At 54.3% G+C, this 18,067-nt stretch overlaps 1 long non-coding RNA gene across 1 annotated transcript; it reads right to left on the reverse strand.

Moving 5' to 3' along the window:
- Positions 1 to 73: 73 nt before the first annotated feature.
- On the reverse strand, positions 74 to 16,329 carry LOC309875275. The gene is made up of 3 exons (XR_014317009.1): positions 16,231 to 16,329; positions 15,353 to 15,638; positions 74 to 85 (listed from the first exon to the last, which is right to left on the reverse strand). It is a non-coding gene; the product is annotated as an uncharacterized lncRNA (long non-coding RNA).
- Between the last annotated feature and the right edge of the window lie 1,738 nt (positions 16,330 to 18,067).

An 18,067-nucleotide genomic window follows, 5' to 3' on the forward strand; every position in this document is an offset into this window, starting at 1 on the left:
GTGAGCATCCAGACATCAGGGCCCCTCTGTGCCAGGACTGAGCTGGGTAAACAGTGTCTTCTGCAGGCAGAAGGGAGGGCAGACTCTGAGTGGAGACATAAAAGGGGCATAGAAATATAAATTACACACAGCAGGCAAGCAGGTAATGCATATTTACTATTTCCCCTAAGAACTGGGTTGTGAAGAAGCAGCAGGGAGATTTCTGCACACAGTCAAACTGTGGCAATTGCTGCTGGGGTAAGGAAATTGCTGCAAGAGCTGAGGAAAGGTAAGGCTCTGCAAGTCTGTGGCATGCCAAGGCGCCCTGCAGCCCCCACCAGAACTGGATCTTTGTGCCATCTCCACACACGCCCTCAGAAGACAACAGGAGCATGGGATGGGGACCTGGGCCACTCCATAAGCATGTATACCCCCACTGTGCCCAGGAGCCGCAGAGCAAAACCCTTATGCCAGGAAGCTGGGGAGTCAAAAGATAAGCAAGTTCTCTGGAAAGGTGTCAGGAAGCAGCGGCTGTACACTGCTGGCACCACCCCAACCACCCTGGGGATTATTGTCCTCCCTGCCCTGCCACAGGCCAGGTGGCCTGAAGCACCAGCGAAATGCTCGCTGATCCCCGTTTCCCAGGAATCACGTGTCTGGATGAAAGATGCTTCAGTTTCTTTCCCACAGAGTACACAGTTGTGCAACCGCTTATCTCCAAGCCAGAATAAAAAGGATTTTTGTCTTTTCTGTTTGCCTATGGTTGCTCCCTGTGCCCATCCCTTCAGTGCTGGGTTTGGCCGGTTCATTGCGGTTGTTAAAAGAGCACATAGAATCAGAGAATCTCCTAAGCTGGGAGGGATCCACAATGATCATTGAGTCCAGCTCCTGGCTCCACACAGAACCACCCAAAAATCAAACCACGTGCCCCAGGGCATTGTCTTCTTTAAAAGCGACAGGCTCAGTACCATGACCACGTCCCTGGGGGGCCTGTCCCAGTGCCCAATCACCCTCTCAGTAGCCTGTTCCTAACACCCAGCCTGACCCTCCCGTCACAGCTCCATGCCGTTCCCTTGGGTTCTGTTGTTGGTCACCAAAAGGAAAAGCTCAGCACCTGCCCCTCCACACCCCTCATGAGGAAGCTGCAGACCATTGTGAGGCCTCCCGTCAGCCTGCTCTTCTCTGGTCTCAACAAAACAAGGCACCTCAGCCACTCCTCATGTCTTACCCTCGAGACCCTTCACCATCTTCATAGCCCTCCTTTGGACGCTCTCTAATAGTTCTATGTCCTTATATTGTGGCACCCAAAACTGTATGCAGTACTCGTGGTGAGGTTGCACCAGCACTGAGTAGCGTGGGACAATTCTTTTGTATTCTTTCCTACATTGCTCAGCCCAGCTCCCTGGGGGTCCAGCACTGCCAGCTCACGTGGCTCTGCAGGTCCCACGCCAGCCCCACACCAGGCAGGAGAGCATGGGCGGCTCTGCGCCTCCAGGCACCTCTGCCGCAGGGAATCCTGGTGTGAGAGCTCCACACCGTGGGTCTGGTTTTCTTTGCTAATATTGTCCCCTGCTGCGTGCAGAGGCTGCCCGTGTGTGGTTGCAGCAGGAGGGCCCTGCCCTCTCCACGTCAGGCAGGAGGCTGTTGGCTGCTGGGTGTCACCCTCTGCCAGCATCTGGGGACTGCTGTGCACCAGCAGCGTTACATCCAGGGCTGCGTGGCTGCAGGGACCGGCGGGGAGGGAGTTGTGTCAGCACCTGAGCCCTGGCAGAGGAGGTTTCCCAAATCAAATGCTGCAGGAAAACAACATTCCCCAAACACCCCGTTGCCAAAGCTCTCTGATGTGGTTCGTGGCTGCTTCAGCCAAGGACACCTACACCTTCCGGCAGGCGAGGCCAGGCCACGGCTGTGATACCCGGGCCCAGGTGCCTCCACGCCAGGCTGCAGGGAAGCTGCAGGACCGGCCGGTGAGTCACGGAGCAGCGCGGTGCTGCACTGCGGGCACGGAGCATCCCATGGGGCTGCGTCCCGGCCTTGCTTTCCATAGAACTGCAGCGAGGGGCGCTTAGAGGTGGAGGCAGCAGATGCTGCGGTTTCAGGCACCACCTGAGCCCTGCACGCTCACATGGGTTTTCTTTACTTACCAGGCAGCTGTATACAATCAAATAGAGCTGGCTGCAGCTGTGTGGGGGACATGGCAATCCAGCGCCACATGCACAGATCCTGGCACGACACAAACTCTCCCCAGGTGGTGATGCTGTCACCTTCCTGCCCTGTCCCCAAGCACAGGATGTGCGGTGCCTCGAAGCCCCTCACTCTCCTCAGGCACAGAGGCACAGCGTACTGGGGGTGCCACAGCACGGCCAGGACTTGGCAGGCGGGATTGGGTCCCCCTGCCCAGGGCAGACCCCATCTGCAGCCACTGCTGCACTTTTCCCAGCTTCTCCCACAGCAGCTCGCATGCTGCCTGCCTGAGCCCCTGGCTGAAGGGAGGACAGCAGCCGTCTGTCAGGTGGGTGACAAGGAGGTGTTGTCTCCAAAGAGCCCAGAGTCCAGAGTGCGGTATATCCAGAAATGCTGGCTGGGTAATGGGCCTGTAGCGTGCAAGTGACAGCGCCCTGACGCCCAGGCAGCTCCAAGCTTCTAGTCAGGCTGTCTGGGAAGGGCGACTGCAGGTCAGTTAACACCCAGGCCTGAAGCCAAGCGAGAAGTCAGCATTCCTCTCAAGACAGCTTGAGCAGTTTCATCTCCATTCTCACAAACATCCAGCTCCTGGCACTACAGGCATGTGAAATGGGAAGTCACTGTATTTTGGCTTGTAAACCAAACTAGGAACTGCAGCCCGATCCAAAGCCTTGTGCTAATATGCAAATTACAAGAGGTACAGTGTCAGCTTGCAGCTGCCTTTCAGAAAAGTTAGATGGAATGGGTAAAACAATCGGCATTGCTCAGCAAGAACACTATTCCCAGATTATTTGTAGGTTGTGTTCTAGTGCTTTCACTTGCTAAAAGGTCCTATTGCTATTCACAGAATGTGCACTGCTAGGATAGACCGTGCCATCTGCCTCGCAATGGACCTACAGCAGCCACCACCCAGTGCAGGGGGTGTCCTGAAAGGCATCCTTGCTGAAATGTCTCCAGGACCAGGGGCAGACTGGGAACGGGCCTGAGGAACAGCTTCAGGAGAATGAGAAGCAGGCCCCGTGACATCAGTTTCACCTGGTAGGATGCTGGTGATGCTCCGAGGCAGCAGACAGAAAGACAGCAGCCTTCCTTCAAATCTCAAGGCTAATTACAAGCCCCAGGAGCAGGGGGGAGGGATGGAGGCAGGTCTGGAGACAGCACAGTTGTGCACACCTGGGCACTGGCTGCACAGTACTCCAGCCAGGCCCTGCATCCCCGTGCCTTTAACACACCCGTGCATGGCAGCTTTGGGAGTGGGGCTGAGGGAATTTAAGCTCAAGCCACAAAGACAATGCTGAAGGCCAGAAGGAACATGACTGTGTCTAACAGTGGGTAGCCAAAGCAGCAAGTGAACTAGATGGGACCGAGGTCTGGTATGCAGCACACATGCAGCCCCAACCAGGGGGAGCAGGGTTTCAGTTCTGCATCACAGGGGTTGGAATTTATGAAGGTGAGAGGCTCAGCATTGCCTGTGCTGTATTCCCTTTCCCTGGGAAAGGTGTGCAAGTGCCAGCGTCACCCATGGGATACAGGAACGTCTGCCTTGTGGGCACCCTTCCTCTTCAACAGCCCCTGGGGAAATACCTCTCTGGAGACAATACAAAATACAGCAGAGATCAGCTCACTTAACCCATCTTCAAACAGCCTTGGGTAGTGCCTTAGAACATGTCCTGGAAGAAATAAATTGCTTCAGGGTTGAAATGAAACAGTTTCATCATGTCTCAGAAACAGACTAGTAGTTAGGATAAAATACTCGGTCCTCATTCAGGGAAGAGTCATCCTGCTCCCTGCTAATGAGGGAACAAGCTGGGAACGGGGTCCCAGTGAGGCACCATCGTTTCCAAGAGATACAACTCTGTGTAAGCCACCTGGTACCTGTGACCAGGAGGTGACATTCAGGGCTGATTCACTGCATCTGATGCTTGTGTACACTGTAGGTCACCCAGCTGCCCTGGCAGCCAAGGTGGAGCAGGTCCATGCAGCCGGTGGTTGCTTTGTGGACACGTCCTACAGCAGATGTGTTCAAGTGGTCAGAGTAGTCATGCTCTGGACTTGGGTGAGTGTCCTGGCGTGCTCTCCATGGCTATAACGGGAGCCTGGGCTTCAGCTCCGCAGGAGGCGTCCACTGTGGCGAGATAAATCATAGCCTCTGTTCTGACAAATGCAAAGTAACACATCATCAAGGGAAGCCGCCAACTGCCAGCACTTCAGAGGTGTCTAAACAAGCTGGGCCAGCTCCAGATAGTGGCCTAGTGTCACTGGGACAGCTCAGGGGAGCACGCTGCATGGCTGCGGTCAGTGCTGAGTGGTGTCTGGGGAGTGCAGGAGGACCACAGAGCAGAGCAACTTAACATTGCCTGCTGGTACCCACCCAGCCAGGCTTGTGCATGGGGTCCTTGCTGCACAGAGCAGGATGCTGAGAGAGGAGAAATGGGATCCTCCTTCCTGGCACAGGCACCCTTTGCACCCCTTACACTCAGCTTGTGCCAAGGATGCAGCCCAGAACAAAGCCTTTCCTGTAGCCCATCTCAAACAGCTGAACCTTAAAACCTACAGAGAAATGCAGTTAGCAACATACTTGTGGCATCAGTAACTCTAGCCAACATAACGCAGGCTGAAAACAGATGTCAGGCAAGGAAGGGCTTCTGAGGGGTGAGTAAAGACGACGGAAACAGGTCCTGTGTCCACCTTCATCCCCAAGAGCAGAGGGACCTCCTGCCCAGGTGTGCTCCCCACAGCCAAACTGATCTCGGTGAGTCAGAGGGAAAATGCATTCGTGTGCTGATCATCCAGTCTGGCAAGCACCTACGCAGGTAGGAATGTGCACCCAAAGCAGGACAGCCAGGGAACGAAGGGCAGGGGCAGGCAACACCTCCTCCGCGCAGGGGCACCAACTCACACACACCCACACAGGGTCACACCAGCACACACGTGTGCAGCTGCATGTGCCAGCTCACACAGGCATAGATGCGTGAGCACGCGTGTGCTCTCCCTTGCACACGCACAGTTACATGTGCCAACACCGAGTTACTTGAGCACATACAGTCACACACATCAGAGGCACGGTCACACGTGCAGGTTTACGTGAGCACATATGCAGTCACAGGTGCCCACAGCCACAACCAGCACCTGAGCACGTACTCAGCTGCACAATTACACACCAGAACAACCCAACCAAAACCACCCTTGCGCTAGAAGTGGGCACTGGGTAAGCCTGTTCACCGGAGCTGTGGCTGTGGTCTGATGGGACATGGCCCAAACACGGGACTGCTTCAGCCCAACTCAGCCCAAAGCTGGCCAGAGCCAGCAGCCTGCCCTGCCAGCCAGCTGGAGTTCTCTGCAAGCAAGCAGTCAACCAGGCACCCTCAGCTCCTGGGGAGCCGCTGGCCAGGCATTGGGCTGGCTCCCCCTGCACACCAGGAGCATGAGGGTGATGGAGCACTGGAACAGGCTGCCCTGACAGGTTGTGGAGTCTTGCTCCACGGAGGTCTTCAAAACCCACCTGGACATGGTCCTAGGCAACCTGCTCTAGGTGGCCCTGCTTGAGCAGAGAGGATGGACCAGATGACCTCCAGAGGACCCTTCAAATTTCAACCATTCTGTGATTCTGAGAGCTTTCCATCCTGGAGCTGCTTTGGCCCTGGGAACTGGCCACCCAAATCCACCTGCTGCAAGGAGCTCCTGTGCCTGTATGGTCCAGTTCACAACCCCATCAGGGGACAGGCTCGATCTCTGTCCGCCACGGGAGCAGAGAGAGCCACAGGAGGTGGCTGCAGCTCCCTACCCCAGACAAAGGACTCAGCCAAGGCAGGCTGAACAAGCCCAGATGTGCAGAGACCTCCAAGGCATCTGGGACCCCAGGCAGAGCAGTCCCTGAGCAATCGTGCTGGGCACCTGTCAGGAGATGGTGGTGTCAGAGTCCAGAAGCTGCACCATGCCCCTGCATCCTCCATGGCCACATTCACCCAAGCTCCCACCACAGACGCACCCCACATCTTGCAGTGTAACCAGTCACTGTCCCCCTGCCCCAGACCCTGCCACCCCCGCTGGGCTCCCAGGACAGGGGCTGCTGTGACACTGCAAAGGCATCGTCTCACTGGGGTGGTCGGATGTATACTGGCTGGCTTGTAGCACAGGGCAGGGCTGGTGTGTCATCCCCAGGGGCGGGGAAGCGAAGGATTTAAATTAGGCACCTGCCTTGGCTGCTCATCCTGGCTGAGAGGCGGCGGGAGGAGGAGGAGGAGGACCGGAGCCTGCTGGTGAGCAAGCCGCTCTGGATTCGTGTCCAGCAGGTAGGACACAGCCTGTCCAGAGGGGGCACTGGGGCCACCACACAGCCTAGCACAACTCCTGCCTTGCATGCTCCATGTACATACTAGATGCCTGCAAGGGATGCGGAGACCTTGCCTCTACCCTAAAACCTACCATTCAGAGGGCAGCTGCTGAAACCCAGGGCTTGGTTGCACAGGAGGTCTCCAGGCATGAGGTGGGCCTTTCTAAGAAGGGACAAAGCGACAGAGCGGCTGGATGCCAGGGCTGAATGGAGCCACTGCTCCGTGCAACGCGTTTTGCATCCTCTGCGCTAGAGCTGAGCGGGTCAGGACTCTGGGACACGGGAGGGAGGCAGCCGGAGCCGTGGGACCTGCCCGAGCCCGCAGGAGACGGTGCCGACTGGCGTGGTGGGTCTCGGCTGGGAGCCCGGCAGCGGGAGCCCGCGAGGCGAGCACCGGGCTGGGGGCTGTGCCGACACGCTCACGCTCCCTGGGGTGCAGGCAGGGCTCGGGACCACGGCAGCGCCAGGCCACCCCTGCTCACCCCAGCTGGAAAACCTCTTCCACCGGGGCCTCTTGGGCTGGGCTGCTGTGACAGCTTGAAAGGACAGCCAGCTCCTGCCCCGGGAGCTGCGTGTGCAGCCAAGCCCCGGCATCAGGAGGCCTGATTAGAGACGAGCTAATGACAGCCTGCCGTTGGGCAATGTCTCTCCAGAATAGGGTGTTCACACGACATCTGTGTCCTATATAGGTGTCGCCTGCTCCAGGGCGTGACACCGGCACTCTGCCTTGCCCTGCACCGAGTGCCACCCGAGCAGGCGGCACAACGAGCCCACCACCCTGCGAGGGCTGCCTCAGTGGAGGCAAGAGAGTGAAAAGAAGCTGCTCTCTAGGGCCAGAGCCCCAAGGTGGGCCAGAGCACCCACATGAGAAAGGCAGGGGCTGGTCTGCAGCTGCTGGGATCCAGCTCTCTTGCAGCATGATCCATCTACACCTGCATCAATCCAATATTTAAATGTATCAAAAGCAATGACTCAGAGGCTTTTAGATCAGTTAGGTAAACAGTCAGGGAATTAAGCTGTGACCTTGATAATTAATGAGTTAAACATATCATTAACATCAGTCACTGTAGCTTTATGGGAGATGGGTGTTCCCAAAGAAATGTTTTGGGGTTTGTTTTTGCCATTTTTACAAGACTGTGGCCTCATCACCACATGATACTGGGGATGCTGAAAGTTTACAGGGCTTCCAGAAGAAACCAGGGGACTGCATGGCAGAGATCCCTCAAGAATTGCTAAGCAGACTCAAAAGGCATCCAGTTTATGAAATCCACTGTGCTAAAAGCAGTTAGAGATTACCACAGAAAACAAGTAAATGTTATATATATTGCCTCATTTTCACTCTTCCCCTGATGTCCACTTATAGCTCAAGATGGAAACGAGACCCTGGGCTACTCTGACCCTTGGTCAGACTCTGCATTGTTGTTCAGATGTCTGCTCAAGAGCACAGCCACCTTCCTCTAGCACATTTCAGACAGCATAACTGGTATCTTGGTTGGCAGTGCTGCTTTTATATCTGGGGGTACCCGCTAAACTGACTGTGACTCGTCACAGTAATTGCTAAGTACCTATATGAATGGGAGAAACCACTGCAAGCAGCCACTTACAGCAGGCTTCCTGAGGTATTGGCTCTTAGTCCACCACAACTCTGTAATTTCACATATATATGTAGATAGATATACATAATTTTATCTTCCGCTTTACCTACATAACAATTAGCTAAAACAAAGAATGACCATTCACTACCTCCTGAAGCACAGGGTCTAGGAGCTGCTAGTGAAAAGACTTTCCCTGCAAAGTATGATTAAATCACTGCTGTCATTACCTCGGGATGTTGCAGAGGCTGACACCAGACCCAGTCTCACAGCCACAACTGCACAGATCCATGGATGGAAGCCTGTGGTGGCTAGTAGAGGGTGGTCTGGGGCAAACACAGCCCATGCGGTCCCTGCATGCCAGAGGGTTAAGCCAGCAAGATCAGTCTTTACCATCGTGTTGTTCCTACAGTAGTTCCCCTAAATATCTGGAGACAGCACCCCTGCCCTGCTGTGGAGACAGCACGCAGCCAAACAAACCTTCCCATTGACCACGCCCTTGTCCCCAGGCACTGGAACTGGTTAGAATGGTCCCCAGAATGGTGTTTGGCATGGGCCACCCAGCCATCCCACAGATGATCCCCACGTGCAGTTAAACATTAATGTGGGCCACAGAGCAGTGTGAGCATGCCTGTGGCATCAGCACTCAGTTTTGGAAGAGAAAAACTGAGTGCTGAGGAAAAAAAAAAAATTTTTTTGGAGAAAAGCTGTAGTCAGTTTTTCTGAGTATGGGTACTGTTAGGGATAGGTACCAAGCTTTCTCATGACACTGCAGCATCTCAGTGCAAAGACATCCAGCTGCATGGAGATGTGTAGAGCCAGACACTGCAGCTGGGAGGTGCACAGCATGCTGTACAGCCAAACACAGGGCAAACACCCCAGCTGGGCTGTCACTACTGCTTCCAGAGAGTTATCGCCCGCTGTTTGAGTGGGAGCTCACCCTGAGACTGCTGCTGAGAAAGAGGGTCAGTAGCAACGCCCCAGTTCCTGCTTCCCGCTTCTCTCTGGATTCCTGCTGCTACATCCAGAGAGATGGCTTATCTTCATACACACCACGAGACCTGCTCAAGAACCTGTGTCTCACCAAGTCTTCTCTTTCTCTCTCCTCAGACAAACACAGTGTTCCACAGCAGCAGGACTGTTGCCCAGAGACAACATGAGTGGACCCCTTCAGAACAACGAGTCAAGCAACACAGGAAGCAACTTGATTGGAAGTGAACACATGGAGATGTGTGGTGGTGGGAGTAACTTCATAGCTGGTGTCTTCATCCAGGCCAAGAATAAGAAGATGAGCATCTATGAGGCCATGATGAGGGGGCTCCTGACGCCAGGTACGGCCCTGGTGCTGCTGGAGGCACAGGCTGCCTCAGGGTTCCTCACTGACCCCGTGAGGAATGCCAAGCTATCGGTGAAAGAGGCACTGACCGCAGGACTTATAGGCAGAGATTTTTATGAGAAGCTTCTGTCAGCAGAGGGAGCCGTGACAGGGTACACAGAGCCATACACAGGACACAAGATCTCCCTCTTCCAGGCCATGAAGAACGAGTTCATAGTCAAGGAGCACGCTATCCGCCTGCTCGAGGCCCAGATCGCCACCGGCGGCATCATCGACCCCATCAACAGACACCGCCTCCCTGTGGAGGTGGCCTACCAGCGAGGCTACTTTGACCAGGAGATGTGCCAGTTTCTTCTGAACCACAAGAATCAAACAAGAAGTTGTTTTGACCCCAACACGCATGAAAACCTCACTTATACACAGCTCCTCCGCCGCTGCGTGCCCGACCCGGACACGGGGCTGCTCATGCTCCAAGTGATGGACAAGGGCTCGGTGCTCTACCAGCTGAACAAGGACGCCCGCAAAGCCCTGCAGGCTGCCCGCACCACCGTCAGCGTGGGGCTCTTCCAGGGCCAGAGCGTCACCGTCTGGGAGCTCCTCTTCTCTCGCTACATCTCTGATCGCCAGAGAGAGGAGCTGCTGAGGAAATATAAGGTGGGGACAGTGACCATCCCCGAAATGATCGCCACTCTCACTGCCATCATCACCAAGGCAGAAACAGGAAACCGGGATCTGAGCTCATCCACAGTAACACCCAGCTGTGAGGTGGGATCACCACAACCAGTACAGGATACACACTCCCAGGATCAGCAGTTGAGAAAGTCATTAAAGTCTGCGACCATCTATGTCACTGCTGGTGAGTTCCAGGGACAAAATGTTTCCTTGCTGGACCTGCTCTTTTCCAAATACATCCCTCAAGGGAAGCGGCAGGAGCTGCTGGAGCTGTACAGAGCTGGCATACTGACCACAGAACAGGTGGCTACTGCCGTCACCACCACGATCAACAAGACAGAAACTGCCAATACCACACTTGCAGCGAATACCAGAAGTCCACAGAAGGTGGTGACAAGGGCAGAGGAAAATGGAGATGATGTTTCAGCACAAGATGCACAACTAGATAACGTCTTGAAGTCTACCACCATTGACATGCCAGCTGGTGAGTTCTCTGTGTGGGACCTGCTCTTCTCTGATTACATCTCTGAGGACAAAAGGCAGGAACTTCTGGAGCTCTACCATGGAAGGGTATTAACCCTGGAGAAGATGATAACTGTTGTCACCACCCTCATTAAGAAAAAAGAATCTACAGGCAGGAAATTCCTAATTGCAGTGAAGACTTCCAACAAAGACACTGTGCCAGTGGCAGGAGAGAAGGATGCTGTCTTCTCCAAAGAAGAACCATGGGAAACAGCCTTGAAAAACACAGTTGTTAACATGGAGGCTGGAGAGTTTCAGGGCCATAAGGTCTCTGTGTGGGACTTGCTCCACTCAAAGTATATCCCTGAGGAGAACAGAAAGGAGCTGCTAGAGCTGTACCAGGCAGGAGAGTTAACCCTTGAGCAGGTGAAAACTGTTGTCAGCACTATTGTAACCAAGGCAGAGGAAGCAAGAGCAGCGCAATTAGCACATGAGAGTAGTTCAAGGGCAGAGACAACAGTCACTGAAGCTGAGCACACCCACCACCTGCAAGAAGACAGGACCTGGGAAGAAACCCTGAAGTCCACCACAGTTGAGATGGCAGTGGATGAGTTCCAGGGGAGGCAAGTCTCTGTATGGGACCTGCTCTTCTCTGATTACATCTCTGAGGACAAAAGGCAGGAGCTTCTGGAGCTGTACTGTACTGGGACACTGGCCTTGGAGCAGATGATAACTGTTGTCACCACCCTCATTAAGAAAAAAAAATCTACAGGCAGGAAATTCCTAATTGCAGTGAAGACTTCCAACAAGGACACTGTGCCAGCGGCAGAAGAGAAGGATGCTGTCTCCTCCAAAGAAGAACCATGGGAAACTGCCTTGAAAAACACAGTTGTCGACATGGAGGCTGGAGAGTTTCAGGGCCATAAGGTCTCTGTGTGGGACTTGCTCCACTCAAAGTATATCCCTGAGGAGAACAGAAAGGAGCTGCTAGAGCTGTACCAGGCAGGAGAGTTAACCCTTGAGCAGGTGAAAACTGTTGTCAGCACTATTGTAACCAAGGCAGAGGAAGCAAGAGCAGCGCAATTAGCACATGAGAGTAGTTCAAGGGCAGAGACAACAGTCACTGAAGCTGAGCACACCCACCACCTGCAAGAGGACAGGACCTGGGAAGAAACCCTGAAGTCCACCACAGTTGAGATGGCAGTGGATGAGTTCCAGGGGAGGCAAGTCTCTGTGTGGGACCTGCTCTTCTCTGACTACATCTCTGAGGACAAAAGGCAGGAGCTTCTGGAGCTGTACTGTGCCGGAACACTCCCCATTCAGGAACTCATCAGCACCATCAGCAGCATTGCAATTGACAGCAAAGAAGGGAAACTTGCAACCCTTCCCCAGCAGACAGTGGATCTCCTCCAGACTGAGGGCTCCTACATTACATTTGGCCCATTCCAGGAGCAGAGGGTGTCAGTATGGGAGCTCCTCTCCACCAAGCAAGTCTCAGAGTACAAACGAGAGGCACATCTTGACACTTATGGCACAGGGGGGCTGACTGTGAACAAGATCACCATCACCACCACTGTCGTCACAGGCCCACAGGGAAAGAAGAGACACCACCAGGACCACTAGCACTACCTGCCCCAGAAGATAACTAAGCTCTACCTCCTATGGAAAATGCAACCTGAGCTCTTCTGAGAATTGGCTCTCCATGCAATACAGTTATGGACAGGAAAGAGTGGTGATGAACCTGTGTGTGGAACATGGTAGTCTCCTGGTTAAACTCTTTCCTGTCTCAACTACTACTTCACTCAGAATGTTTTTGCCCAGTGGAGCATTCCTGGGGGGAGGGGGGAGGGAGATTTTAGGGAGGGCAGGGGAGGGCTTGTGGCTGTCACTTCCTGCCAGACTCACGCGGGCACTGACAAAGGATAGGGAAATGTGGGGTCAGCACTCACAGCAGATGGATCAGAGACTGCCACCAATGGGATCAGGCAGAAACCACAAAGCAGGAGCTATGGGCAGCACAACTGGCAGCCCCAGAAGAGCTACAGAGGGACAGACCACCTCTGTATGGGATAGCTGGGACCCTGGCCCTGCTGAGGAGCAAGCAGTGCAGGCAGCACACATGGCTGCAGTCACCTGCAGGACATTTTGCATGCATTAACTTAAAGTGGGATTGGCTTCTGGTGCCAAGGCTCTGATGCCAGAAATGGTGAGCAGCTGCTGAGTGCACTTGCAGGAGCCCAGAGCTATCAGGGGCAAAGGGATGCCACAGGGAAGGGTGCTCCTGTGTGTGCCAGGGACACCCCGAGTCCCGGTGCCCTTGAAAGTCACTTGGGGAGGGAAAGCAGCTATGAGAGCATCCCCATGCTGCCTGGCACTGAGCTGAGCAGCCATGCACATGTGCAACACAGATGTGTGCTGCAAAGTGTATGCACTGAGCATGCATGCAGGTACCACAGAGCCATGTGTGCACAGCACCGCACACGGGGCTGGACCTGCCATGCCCTGGGGAGTCCAGCATTGTGTTCAGACATGGGGGGGTGAGGCACAGCCTGCAGCATGTGTCTGTGTTCGCGTGTGCATGTGTCAGCGTTACAGGTGTGTGTGTGTACACGTATGTGTACACGTCCCTGTTACACCGCTGTGTGTGGCACAGCTCTCGCCCACTGTCTGTGTGGATGTGACACTGCGTGTGACACCAGTGCTGCCCCCTGACGGCCTCAGCCGGGCCCTCATCCTGGGCCTCATCATGGGCCTTCTGCTGGGCCCCGCAGCCGGGACTCAGCTGGGTTGGGGCCTGAGTCAGGGCCCCTGGCCGCAAACCTGCAGCTGCCCCATGCCACTGTCCTGGGCTGCAGCTGCCCTTCACTGCTGCACCTGGTGTTGCCCTCGGCTATGTGGTGGCTTGGTATGGGGTATGCTCGGCTATGTCAGCCCCCCTGCCAGTGTGAAGCCATGAGGGGCATGGCTGTCTCTCAGCCTGCAGTCTGAAACCCCCAGCCCCATTCAGCCTGGGAATGCAGCTTCTCCCAGTGACAGACATGGGTTGGGCCAGCACTCCTGTACCATTCACCAGCTGACCCAGTCCAGGTCTCAAGATAGGGACCCCTAGCCTGGACCCCACACATCCCAAAGCCCCCCCCTCCCCAGAACCCCCAAGGCTCCCACAGACAAAGCCCCCTATAGCATGGGGATCCCATGGCCCCCACTGTCCAAACCCACAGCTCCAACCCTGACTTGGGCACCCAGGCCTTGGCCGGCCATCCCATGGGGTCTCATCACCACCCAGCAGGTCCCCGTAGTCCCCTGCTCAAGGTCCCCCTGCCTTGGGAGTGGGCATGGCATGGCCTCCCTGCTTTGCACCCCAGCACCAGAGCCATGCCTGGGCTCCCCAAAACTTCTGCCATCCACACAGGGCCACAGTGTTGGGGCCAAGGCGCTCCGCTGGGCTCTTGAACACACAGGGTTGGGTGCCCCAGCCCTGCCAGCCCTAACAGGAGATGGAGAGCAGCACCCAGTGTGCTGCACAGCCCTGCTCCACGCTGGAGCTCACACATTGCACCATGCTTGCTGCCTTCCCAGCTCTCTGCTCACAAAGGAGCAGTGAGGATGCAGGCCAGACCTTTAGCCAGAGCTCCCAGGGATGAGTCCCACCACTGAGGCACACACACGGGAGAGTGACACATTTGTGAGGCCTGTTCGGACCCTGAGAGTTACAGAGGCTGCCAGCAGGTTCAGCTGGCAGGTTCAGACACCTCACCAGGCACACTGTGCGTGCTGTGGATGGCACGTGCTTTAAGCCACCACAAGGAGCATCTGCAGGGAAAGTCGAAGGGGGGAATCCCCAATGTGCCCATCATGGCTGTGGGTGCCTCTGGAGAACACTCCTCATGTACAGAGCCCTGGAGCCATGTGAGAGCCACTCAAATGGGCTGTCCCCAGGGCTGGCCAAATGGCCTCATCCCAGCCACCCTCATAGTGCACGTGGATGGCAACACAAGCCCAGTGCACCACGCACAGCCTGCAGCTCCAGGACACAGCCCACAGGCTGGAGCATACATCTGTGCTGGGAAAGAACATGAAGATGCTGGTGGAGCTTCCCACGGCACTTCAGTCCCAGAGGCAAGGGAGCCAAGGGAGCCACTCCACCAGCAGAAGCTCACTAACAAAAAAGACTAATGCAGGGCTAACAGAAACATGCAGTGTCACAGGGACTTCCAGATATAAGCACCACTCCACAGAGGAAATAGAGTTGCTATAAATTACTAGGAAGGGAGCAGAGAACTGAACAACATCTCCTGAGGTGTTCTTTGTCACAGCTCATTGTCTCATATCATGAGAACGCAGAGAAGCACGAGAATGGTGAAACACAGGGAAGGAAAGAGGAAGAATTGAATAGTCTCCACAGTCTGGAAGAGATGACCAAGGTGGACAGCATAGTGGTTGGCGTAGGGGAGATGATTGTGTGTCTACCATCTTTTTCAACACAAGGACTAGGGCATATTGCAGAATCCAGCACAAAGACAGTTCAGGTCAAACACATATTTTTCTACACACTGGGCAGCTGAGCTGAGGGACTCCCTGCTGCAGGATGTCCTGGATGATAAAAGTTTATATTGATTCAAAGAACAATCAGAGTAAGCCATGGAGGAAAATCCATCAAGGGCTACTTAACAGCAAGCCAGATCTATGTCTCAGGAACTACCAGAGCCACAAACCCCTGGGGCACAAAAGGATGTACCAAAGAAGTGGCTGGTGTACGCTTGCCTTGCTCTTATGCTGCTGCTTCCTACATACCTGCTGTTGGCCAGTGCCAGGTTATGGAGTTGGAATGGTCCTCAGAGACCCTCTCTGTATTTCTGCTTCTGGCAGGGAGTTGGCACCAGTCTGTGCTACAGGCCCTGGTGTGGACCAAGCGGCCAGTTTGGTGCAGGCAAGCAGAGGACTGTGGGCAGGAGGACTTCTGAAAGGAGTCGGTGCCAGCTTCAGCCTGCCTGGGGAGCCAAGGCTGGGAGGGCTCCAGATGGCTTCCTGGGGCTCAGATTGCACTCCCACAGGAAGTGCTGAATTTCCAAAAAAGAAGCTGAAAGAAAACAGGACATTGTGTAAGGGAAAAGCTGCATACATTTGCATAGTTATAAGCTAGTTGCATAACTGAATGCATCTGAATAGTATCTGAATACTCTTTGGAAGCATGGGGGCAAGAGGGGAAAAGAAAGGGTCAGGCAGACTGTGTCTCCTGCCCAGTCCCTGTGGGAACATCGCACCACAGTGGATGCACTGGGTAACTTCTCTGTTTTGTGGAAGAAGGTGGGGGTTTAGTGTAAAAGCCCCCAGACATGCTCTGTTGGGATAGGAACAGGAAACTAGCAAGCCCATCAGTGTGCCCTCAAGCCAGGCCAAGCCACAGTCACAAGTGAGGAAGCAGGTAGAGTGCCCACAGCACAGACAGCTTTCCTTGTTGAGCGATGGTGTGCTCCCACCTGTGGTAGCCCCCATGACAATGCCCCCAGGTCTGGGACATAGCCAGGCTCATTGGCCCAGCTGGAGCACACCAAGCCACACAAACGAAGCCAATGTGGTCGGGAAGGTGCGCCTGGGTCAGCACGCCTGCTCCCTGTCATGCAGCAGTTTACCAAAGAAAACCTTTTGCAAAATCAGGAGGCATTCTATACCTCTGCTCTGGGAATTTGAACCAGTCTTTCACCCCCAGCAGCTTGAAGCCTCCTAGTTTTCAGCCAGTTTGGACTGATTTCTTCTTTATGCAAAACCCATCCATCAGTTTAAGCAGGTCTCCTCCTGCTCCAGTGTTTTTCACTGATAAAGCACCCTGAGCAATCTTATCAACCCTCAACATCTGTTTTGACAAGCTATCTAACTGAGCTGCTCCCAACTCCTCTCTGCATTCCCTCGGTCATCTCCGCTGCTCTTCTCTGCACCTTTTCTATAATGAATGAGTATTTTACAGCATGGCTGGTCAGCACTGGCTCATGGTCTGTAAATCTGGTTCTGTCCAACAGCATTGACACTGCCTTTTCTGGACATAGATCCCAGCAGAGTTAATGCACCAAGTCTTTGTGGCTGCATACATGGCAGTCTACATTCACCCCCATACTGCTGAATGCATGTTGGCCTTTTCTTCCTTAATCACTTCCAAATCCAGGATCCTAATTTATAGCACAAATGTTTGTCCAGTAAGTCCAGGGCATGACTTTGTGTTTTGTACCATTCCATTTCCTCTCATGACTATTAGTCCAGCCTTCAATGTCATCCATTGCTCCTGAAAGCTATTCCAGCCCTCTGCTCCACATTTCCACTATCTCACCTGTTAGCTAAACTCACTGACACGCACCTGATATTCTGTAATGAAGTCTTTGGTGAAAGTATTACATTTTTTGGCTCCTAGAGCCTATATTCCCCTTTCAGCACAATCCAATCTCCTGGTGGCAGATAGAACGCTGGCTGCGTCTACACCTATGCAGCAGCAAGGCTGCTGTGGGAGACAGAAGTTACTTTTTTGTTTTTGCTACTCTTCCAATCTGCTGATTTGTGCAATTATCTTGAATTTGTCTTAACAACACAAAGGGGGGTGAGGGGAAGCAACAAAGTTCCAGGGTGTCTCCACTTTTTTCTCCTACCCCAAAGATGACTGCCACATCATCTTCAAGCTCAGCTGAAAGGCTGTTATTTTCTCCGAACCAAAGTTTTAAAGTCAGAGAAAAAAAAGGAACAAAAGATAGCATTATGATGAAAGCCTAGCTTAATTTTCCACTTAACTGGTTCTGCTTCTTTTTCTTATAAAAGGTCAAAAAAGTGTTTAAAAGCTGTTGGAACAGGAAACCCACCAGTTATAATATGATAGCCCAAGCTGCACTTAACTCCTTAGTGCTGTAAGAGCAAGGACGGGGTCGCTTCCTCAAGTCCCCTGGGCTGGAGCCATCCCAGGTGCAGCAGGCACCGTCCTCCTCTCCCCACACAGGCTGTGCATGGGCAGGGTGGGGGGTTTGGACCAGCTGCAGGACCCTAGCACTGCATTGCAGCGACCCCCCATGCATTGCTGAGCACCCATGGGCTCTGCCTGTCCCTGCTCCCCTGAACCCACCGGCGTCCCCCAGGGACACCACCTCCGCGCAGGTGCAGGGGCAGAGCCCAGTGCCTGCCACACCTCAGGACAGGAGTTTCTGGGGGCGGGGGGACTGCAAGTCCTGGGGAGCAGTGGGGCTGCAGGGGGAGCCAAGCCAGGAGGGACCGAAAGGAATCGGCTGAGATTTACAAAAGGAAACCACAGGCTGAGGGGCAGGAAATTCCCTGGCAGCCAAACACAGGAGGCCAGGACGTGGAAACACTCGTGGCTGGGTCCAGCCCAGCCCTGCACAGCACAGTGTGTGCTGCTGCCCTGACCACGCTGTGCTCCCCTGAGCACCACTACCTGCAGCCAGGCCTCCCTCTTTGCAAAACAGGCCAGGAGTCAGGAAACCGTGATCGAGCCTCCTGCCAGGGCTCCCGAGCAAC

This window comes from Aythya marila (genome assembly GCF_965140915.1).
Source record: "Aythya marila genome assembly, chromosome: 2".
Lineage (NCBI taxonomy): Eukaryota > Metazoa > Chordata > Aves > Anseriformes > Anatidae > Aythya > Aythya marila.